Source organism: Oncorhynchus kisutch, linkage group LG4 (assembly GCF_002021735.2).
Source record: "Oncorhynchus kisutch isolate 150728-3 linkage group LG4, Okis_V2, whole genome shotgun sequence".
Classification (NCBI taxonomy): Eukaryota; Metazoa; Chordata; class Actinopteri; order Salmoniformes; family Salmonidae; genus Oncorhynchus; species Oncorhynchus kisutch.
In genome coordinates, this window is record NC_034177.2 from 53,577,705 (window position 1) to 53,587,242 (window position 9,538).

At 39.6% G+C, this 9,538-nt stretch overlaps 1 long non-coding RNA gene across 1 annotated transcript; it reads right to left on the minus strand.

Moving 5' to 3' along the window:
* Positions 1-6,557: 6,557 nt before the first annotated feature.
* Positions 6,558-7,285, minus strand: LOC116374012 (uncharacterized). Its single transcript, XR_004209793.1, has 2 exons — positions 7,135-7,285; positions 6,558-6,925 (listed from the first exon to the last, which is right to left on the minus strand). It is a non-coding gene; the product is annotated as an uncharacterized LOC116374012 (long non-coding RNA).
* Positions 7,286-9,538: the final 2,253 nt, after the last annotated feature.

The following is a 9,538-nucleotide window of genomic DNA, read 5'->3' on the forward strand; positions in this document are numbered from 1 at the left end:
TTTGCCATTCAATAAAGCAATTACTTGTAATTGCAATAGCATTTTATTTTCTCCTCAGGGGAGATGGAACAGTAACGCTGGCAGACAAGCAGAAAATTGCTTTCAGGAACTCATTCTTCATTCTTATAACTCACATTCTTATATAGTAGCTGATAGTCCTGAAAATACATTTCGATCTTTCAAATGGGGACATTAGGTGTCATGATGTGGCCCTTTTTGGGTATAACTAGTGGCTTCCCCCTTTCTCTATCCTACACCCAGGTTCTGTTATCTCAGTTTGTAAATTCCTGGAGGAGACGCTCTCACCCTGGTCATGCAGAAAGAGACACAGAGAGAACAAAAGGATTTCACATGGTGATCTCCTAAATCCCCCAAAATGATCATTTGATACAAAATGTCCACTTGTGAGAAGGTGGGAATGGCCCGTGGACACTTAAGAGACACGTATGACGAGTGTTGATACATCGTTTCTATGAGAACATTTCTGAATGGTAATCTGAAGTATCCATTCTAACCACGGAATACTTTTGATATTCAGGGAGGCAGAGAGGCGATGGTGAACTGACTCTCCAACAGAAGGACGGACGATCCCAACAGAGATCACGACGACACACTGGGCGTAAATATATATATATTGATTGCAATTATTGCCGAATGAGTGAGCGTTCATGTGCGAAGAATTAGCATTTAGCATCATCCCGGCTTAGCCCACTAGGGAAACTCCCCTATCATTTCCTTGTAACCATATCTACTGTTTGTGTGTTTATGCATTTCTGTGATTACTTAGTTAGATAGTAAATAAATTAAGACAATTGGTGTATGGATGATTCATAGTAAAGGCTGGGTTCGTGCAGATAACCAACAATTTACAATATTTGGAATGAGACAAATGTGAGGTAAAGAATAATTAATTAGAAGACTGATTGACCAGATATTAAAATATCTGAAGATTTATATTAGGAAAATTACAACTTTGTAATCTGAAGATTTTCCTTGGTGCCCTGACTTCCTAGTTAATTGCATGTACATGATTAGTTTAATAATGTAATAATAACTACAGAGAATTGATTTGATAAAATAAGTCTTCACTTTAATGATGCCAAATACACAGAGGTAAAGATGCCAAAGAGAACATAACATACTGTAGCAGTAGCCTGCCCAACACAGTGTAAGAAACTATCATGCTGTGTATGACTATTGAAAAGACTGGAAGTAGGAGGCAGTGACCGCACAGTGCTTAGTCACCAGAAGCATGCTTAATGACTTGTATTGAATAGACTGGAATGAAGCAGTGCCCTGTGTGCTGCTTGGTCACCAGAAGCATGCATAGTCAAACGCACAGTAAGAGAGACTGCATCACTACTTCTTTCCGAAGACCTAGAGCTACTCTGTCGAAAAATGCAGAAGTGCCTTGGCTTTTCTGGGTCAGTGGTATTGGCGGAGGTTCTTGAGTGTGATGAGTTACAGTCAGTGGTGATTTTAGCATGTAAATCTTGGTGGGGCAAAATGGTTTAACATGTTATTATGCATGACAGCAAACAGTGCCCACAAACTGTTAGGGCCTTCTTTTCAGCACCATGGAGTGAATCCTTACCACCACTACACTTGGCTATCAGCGAAACAGTTAATTCAGCCTCATTTACTGCCTTTTTTAAAAACATGGCTGATATGGCTGACTTGCTTAAGGGTAGGGGGCAGCATTTGGAATTTTGGATGAAAAGCATACCCAAATTAAACTGCCTTCTACTCAGGCCCAGAAGATAGGATATGCATATAGTAGATTTTGATGGAAAACACTAAAGTTTCCAAATCTGTTAAAATAATGTCTGTGAGTATAACAGAACTGATTTGGCAGTCGAAAACCTGAGAAAAATACATTCAGGAAGTAGGATTTTTTGTTGTAGTTTTCTAATCAATGCCATTACAGTAGCCATTGACTTAGGACTCCAATTGAGTTCCTATGCCTTCCACTAGATGTCAGTCTTTAGAAATTGTTTCAGGCTTGTATTCTGAAAAATTAGGGAGTAAGAGCAGTCTGAATGATTGGACCCTGCTGTGTCACAGAGCTTTTTCATGCGCGCGACCAGAGAGTGCCTTTCTTGTTTACCTTTTATATTGACGACGTTATTGTCCAGTTGAAATATTGGTCGATTATTTAGGCTAAAAACAACCTGAGGATTGAATATAAACATGTTTCTATGAACTTTACGGATACAAATTTGATTTTTTTGTCTGCCTGTAGTGACTGTTTGAGCCTGTGGATTACTGAAGAAAACACGAACAAAACTGAGGTTTTCGGATACAAAAATAGAGACTTTATCGAACAAAAGGAACATTTATTGAATAAATGATTGTCTGAGTGCAAACATATGAATATCATCAAAGGTAAGTGATTAATTCTCTCTCTATTTCTGACTTGTGTAACTGCTCTACTTGGCTGGTTACTGTTTGTAATGATTTGTCTCCTGGGTGCGGTTGTCAAATAATTGTAAGGTATGCTTTCGCAGTAAAGCATTTTTTAAATCTGACACCAAGGTTGGATTCACAAGAAGTTAATCTTTAAACCAATGTAAAATAGTTGTATCTTTTCTGAATTTTTATGAGTATTGTATTTGAATTTGGCGCTCTGCAATCTCACTGGATGTTGGCCAGGTGGGACGCTAGCATCCCACATGCCCTAGAGGGGTTAAACAAATCTTTTCTGACAATTGAGATGTACAAACTACGGCATAAGGGAATGATAAGCGGATAAGAGGCAATCCGTAATTTCGATTAAGACATTCATGAGTGGGTTAAGACAGACGTGGTCAATAACAATTTATTCCGCACTTTTGAAATGTACAGCGACAGAATTCAGAACATGGGCTGTTCTTACAGTATTCTCCCTGTACACCAAGTCAGAACCGTAGGATAAATAAAGGGGACATAAGCAGACAATGAAAGCTGGTACAATAATGATGACATTTCTCTAAAAAGAGGTTATAGGCAACATGTGCACCACCAAGTCAAATCAAATTTTATTAGTCACATGCGCCAAATATAACAGGTGTAGACCTTACAGTGAAATGCTTATTTAAGAGCCGCCAACCAACAATGCCGTTTCAAAAAATACAGACAAGAATAAGAGATAAAAGTAACAAGTAATTAAAGAGCAGCAGTAAAACAACAATAGCGAGACTATATACACAGGGGGGTACTGGTACAGAGCGGGGGCACCGGTTAGTTGAGGTAGTATGTACATGTAGGTAGAGTTATTGACATGACTATGCATATATGACAACAGAGTAGTAGCGATGCAAAGAGGGGGTGCCCCTCTGATTTTATTTGCCCGGCAAAGTTTGAGCAAAATAATAATAATACATTGTTGGAGACTGTAAAAACACAAGCAAATAAGCTCCCAAGGGATTTTAATTCAGGAAATATGTTCCAAAGTAATGCCACGCATAGTAGAGAGATGTATGTGATCGTAAGTGAAATGTACAGAAATTATGTTTTAGTCAAATATTTTGGATTCTTGCGGTCAATTTGCAATCTACAAAATACTTGTAATTATGTTCAGGACCCCTGACAATCCATCATGTGTATATGCTTTCTCATTTTAGCAGAGGCAGCTCCCATCTCTCTCTCGCCCTCAACTCATCCTTTCTTCCCGAGTGTTAAATAAAACTAATTGTGTATGCTTTAAAAAAGTCAGGATTTCATACTAATTTAGGCTTTTCGCTAGTCGAATTTGCTGCACACGATTGTGGAAGAGAATTGTCTTTTCACACCCACCTGTGTTTGACAACAGCTGATAATTGAACGAATGGCGGGGTACAAATAATATTACGCATCGACGATGACTCCTCAGTATGGATGACTAGTATGCTGATATGTTGCTTACTACATACCTTTTTACTAACCAGTACATTCTAAATAGTATGTAGTACGATGAATACACGGAATGCAGTTTAAGTATTAGGCAAGAGATTTCGGAAGCGGCCAGAGAATAAACAAATACGGATCAAAGTGTCAGATTGTGTTCAGCTCCCTCCTTGCTAAATCTATAACACTGAGATGGAGAGATAAGGGAGAAAAGGATTTGGGAGGCAGAGAGAGATATTGGAGCTGCCTCCCAGCAAAAACACTAACAGTAAGGAGAAAGGGATGAGATGGAGGGAGAAAGAGATGAGGGAGAGAAAGATCAGAGCTGCCTATCTGCTAAAACATCAGGAGAGAAAACATACACTGGAGGAAGAGAAAGATGGGGATGCAGACTGACGTTTCATCACAAGCCAACCTTCACCATATATGACGGTCTCCTGCTTTCTGATTAATATTTCATCTCTGATAAGACTGTGGTCTGTGTGTCTAATGCCATTTGATGAAATACAAAGATAATCCTGTAGTTATGAGTACAACAAATGTGTGCATGTCTCTTTATGTGAGGATCTATGTATCTTTGTATGCGTTTACATCAGTGCCTGTCTTCATTGGTGCATGTGTGTGTAAGCTCACATGTGAGAATGCATGCGTGCATCCATCGTAGGTGAGGGAACATGAGGGAAGTGCAGAATGAGCAGTGAGCGAGGAGAGAGAGGATCCCAGAGGTATTATGCAGCGGAGAGTCTCGGCATCCGATACAATATCTACCATGGTATGACTAAGTGATCCAGATGTGATGGGGGATATAAACGCAATTGAACAAATCGAGAGAGATGGGTCAATGGACCCAATAGCACACCAACATGAAGAAAATGCAATCATTCAGTGCATTGCGCCGCAATAAGCACGCAATTAAGAAACCAATACTGACTCAAGGCGTGGAACAGAAATAATTTTCCAACCGTTTCATTCTGAACAGAACCACTTTTTTTGTTTCGTTCCACTGTTCCGACCAGCAAACTAAAGTTCTGAACCGGTTCGAATCCAAACAAAATTACCTATTTATATAGTTACTTTCTGTTCCTTTTTTAACTTATGAAAAACAGTTTTTTTACATTTAGCTCATTAAATTACGTCACCATTCAGTGCAGTTAGAGCAGGCAAGCTAGTTTGTTTTACATGCGTGATGGACAGACAAGTGTAGCCTATGGCGCAAGATGCCACAGAAATGTTGTGGTGGCAGAGAGCGAGATAGAGTTGAAGAGGAGGCTTGAAGTAATGAGCATCTTGTTATGACATGCATTATACACTAGGTATACAAAATATTAGGACTCCTATTATTGAGTTGCACCCCCCACCCCCTTTTGCCCTCAGAACGGCCTCAATTCGTCAGGCATGGACTCTACAAGGTGTCGAAAGCTGTCTGGATGTCCTTTGGGTGGTGGACCATTCTTGATACACACAGGAAACTGTTGAACGTGAAAAATCCAGCAGCGTTGCAGTTCTGACAAAAAACTTTGCGCCTGGCACCTCCTACCATACCCCTTTCAAAGGGACTTGAACCTTTTGTCTTGCCCATTCACAAACACAATCCATTTCTTAATTGTCTCAAGGCTTAAAAATCCCCTTCTACACTGATTGAAGTGGAATTAACAAGTGACATCAATAACAGATCATAGCTTTCACCTGGTCAGTCCATGTCATGGAAGGAGTAGGTGTTCTTAGGTTCGTATGAATTAGGTTCATAGAATTATACCTACAGTGGTTCCTCCTTTAAAAGTTGTGAGCTTGCACCGTGGGACTTAGAGGTACCCAGCGTCACGGCTTCATTGCTCCAGACCACCACAAGGGGGAGTTAGAAAACTCATTATGCATTTGAGTCCCAAGGTTTTTATATGACCAATCATATCGAGTGGTTCCAATGACGAATTTGACGCGAGCCACCCGTTCCTGGTGGCTTTCTTCAACAAACATGGCTGAAAAAACATTACAGTGGAACAAAATGTAAGTAGTTATAAAATCATAATGAGTCAAGCAAAAAATGTACAATTGAGAGGAATATGTTAGCTAGTGTAGAGAAATGTTTGTGCATATTTTTTCATCATAAAGTTAATTTACAAAATTCGTTATTTAGCAAGTTCTGACTAGCTAACATTAGCCAGCTAGCTAGCTTGTGTTTAATGTTTTAGGGACTCCAGCAAACCAGCTATCATAGTTGTTGTATCAACTTCAAGTCTGAATGGCATTAATGAAGCCTATGGATAGAGTAGAATATAATAACTTTACTGTGCCATGGAAGTCCTATATACATGTACTGTAGTTATTACCACACGTGAGATCCCCACATTGTAGCCTGTACATTGAATATATTCACTGATCATGAACTCTCCCTTGGCAAATAAAGATGCGGTTCAGGTATGAATCTGAGACATTCTTTTCAGGCATATCAAACTCCATTATTTGAATGATGCTGTGTTTGCATGTATGTATTACAATTATACACTTCAACAGTGTTTACTACTCCTGCTCCTGGGACATCAATGATTACACATTGTAACTATGCAATAGACTAGAAACATGATTGATTTGTAAGTCCTATATACAGAAAAAAACAATGCATATCTAACTCCCTTCATCTGCATTAATCTGAGGACACAGGATAGTATTGCAATGAGATACTTAATTTCAACCAGTGGAGAATGTGAAACATTTATTGAAAGACGTTCATTAGCCAGGTGTTATAAATACATAATACATGCATTATAATTATAATATAAATACAAGTTCAATCTGTACGTCAATGAACATATGGTGTGCATTATTAAAGTAGTAAGAAAGACGAGGTGGCAAGAGAGGTGTGGAAGACAAAGGGAAAGTGGTAAGACCAGCGGTAGACAGCATCCGATTAATGAATTACAGTGCTACCCTAATATTCTCTCAGTTCATCACAATCACGGTGTCTCCTAACCTTCGGGCCAACTGGGGGCCCAAATCTGGTTATCTTAAGAGCATGTGAGGTGGCGATGATGGGACAGGCTTCCTCTCTCACATCAAAACATACCTGCAGACGAGAGACAGATGGATTGAGAGAGATTATGATTAAGCCTTGTTTTTTCTATTCTAACACGGTCAGTCATCATAATCATCAGGAGGTGAAATTCAAAACTAACTTTGGATCATTAACTCTGGAACTACTACATCTCTCTGTATTTCAATGTAAAGCATATCTTTAATAACACTTCCTGTTGACCCGACCAAGTGTCCTCTCACCTATGATCATGCTATGCCATCTGTGTCAGCCAGTTCAGATGCATGAAGGGTTCTACAAAACAGCAGATATAACCTAGAGGATTTAGGGAGAAGGGGGAGAGGGATGAAGTGAAGAAGAGAGACTGATTGTGTGTGTGTGGTCTCACCTGGTGTCCACACTAAGTGGCTAAAAGAGTACTTTATGCTGAAAAACAGACAAAACCAGCCCCGTTGCGGACATCGACGTCTTGCTCCCAGACAAATTAAACAACTTCTTTGCTCGCTTTGGGGACAATACAGTGTCACTGACACAGCCTGCTACCAAAGCCAACGTGGCCAACGTGAGGAAAACATTTAAATGTGTTAACCCTTGCAAGGCTACCAGCCCAGATGGCAACCCTAGCCACATCCACAGGGCATGTGCAGACCAGCTGGCTGGTGTGTTTACGGACATATCAATCAAACCCTCCCACAGTCTGTTGTCCCCACATGCTTCAAGATGGCCACCATTGTTCCTGTTCCCAAGAAAGGGAAGGTAACTGAACTACATGACTATCGCCCCATTGCACTCACTTCTGTCATCATGAAGTGCTTTGTCATGCCCAAAGTAGATGTCCTAACCGACTTGCCAAAACTATATTTGTGAAATTTGTGGAGTGGGTGAAAAATGAGTTAATGACTCCAACCTAAGTGTATGTAAACTTCCAACTGTATATGTACATATTCTATTCATCCCTTTATATATTTGTGTGTATTAGGTAGTTGTGAATTTGTTAGAATACTTTTGAGATATTACTGCATAGAAGCACAAGCATTTCACTACACTCTCATTAACCTCTGCTAACCATGTGTATGTGACCAATAAAATTTGATTTGAGAATATAAATGTCAATAGAAGGTACTGTATGTGACGCAGACACCTATCGGAGTGTACCTGAAACATTTAAATATAGAGGGCACTTGGTTATTACAAGGCTAACCCCCAGGGAAATCATGACTTGGCAGCAACAGATAAACACAGCCATTTTCACTGGACTATGTGGTGTAAATCTGAAAATCAGCAGCTGACATCTTAAAGGTGTTTTAATTAAGGCATGTGAGACAGGTTCCATGTACAACAAGACAGGCAGAGATGGAGAAAAAGAACACAGAACAGTTGAATTACCTCTGGTTAGGGACACTTTTGCCAGCAATGAAGCTTCCACTGCCTTTTCCTCGGGCAGTGAACATCTGGGAATATCTACATTTTGACCCCTTGATCAGCTTGCTCTCTGAAAGTAAAGAAAATAGCTTATTTTTTTGTAGATATGAAAACAATAACTGAGATATGACCTTTCAATCTAATGCAGCAGATGTCATTTTCAGGATACGTCAATACAGCACAGAAATGTTAACACCAGACTGGTATTGTGGTTGTTCATTAGGTGATGGGAAATATGCAATGATACCTGCACCATCTACACTCTGTAAAGACTCCCTAACTCTTCGTGACAGACGGTGTTCTTTCATCCTTCAGTAAAAAAAAATAGCTTACCGTTACTGTCATGAAATATAATTATATATCGACTATGAAACAAATATGACATGGCCTGCTTATGAGTTGCCATGAAAGAAAGTTAGATTAATTCTGCTGAAAATGACGAGAAAAGGCGTTCATAGCTAAATGCTTTTGGTTAGCTTGAGAATAATAATTGCATGATCTGGGAACTGTTTGACTTTGTCTTAGCTAGCTAGGTCTTTTTATTTTGTCTAAATTTGCACTCAGAATGGCATAATCAAGTTGTTGAAAACTGTATCTCGGTCAGTTGAAAGTCTTTTTGTCAAATATTTGTATGACAAGACAACATCCCATGCACACGGTATTGTTAAGAAAGACTAGGTAAAAGACCAGTTACAGTCTAACTTACAGTTAGAGGTCGTGAGGTAAAGATCTATAGTTGAATGAATAGTAAAAAATGTTAAAAAGCACTGTAGATCTTTACCTCACGACCTCTAACCTCGCACTAGACAGAAGCCAGTGTATGAAACCACCCTGATTCTACAAAATAGAGGGATTTATTTAGATTGTTCTGTCATGATGTTGACGGAACATGAAAGCGTAGCCTCTCTGAGGTCTGCGGATGGGGTAGATGGTGGACGGTGAGCCCTTCTCATGTGGAGGATGAGGTGCAATGTTATGAACCGACACTGAATCGGAAGAGCTAACTACTAGCTATGTAAAAGTTGTACGGAAGAACGCCCAGTGCTGCTTACCTGAGATGCCATCATCACAGTCCTTTGGTGGTGTCTGAAGTTTGAAAAAAAAGTTGCTTTTTGATTGAAAATAAAAAGTTTTGCCCTCGACAAAAAGACACAAATGTACCTCCATAGCATATAACAATTTGCCTGTGAATAATCACACCTTCATACAAACGTGCTACTGTAT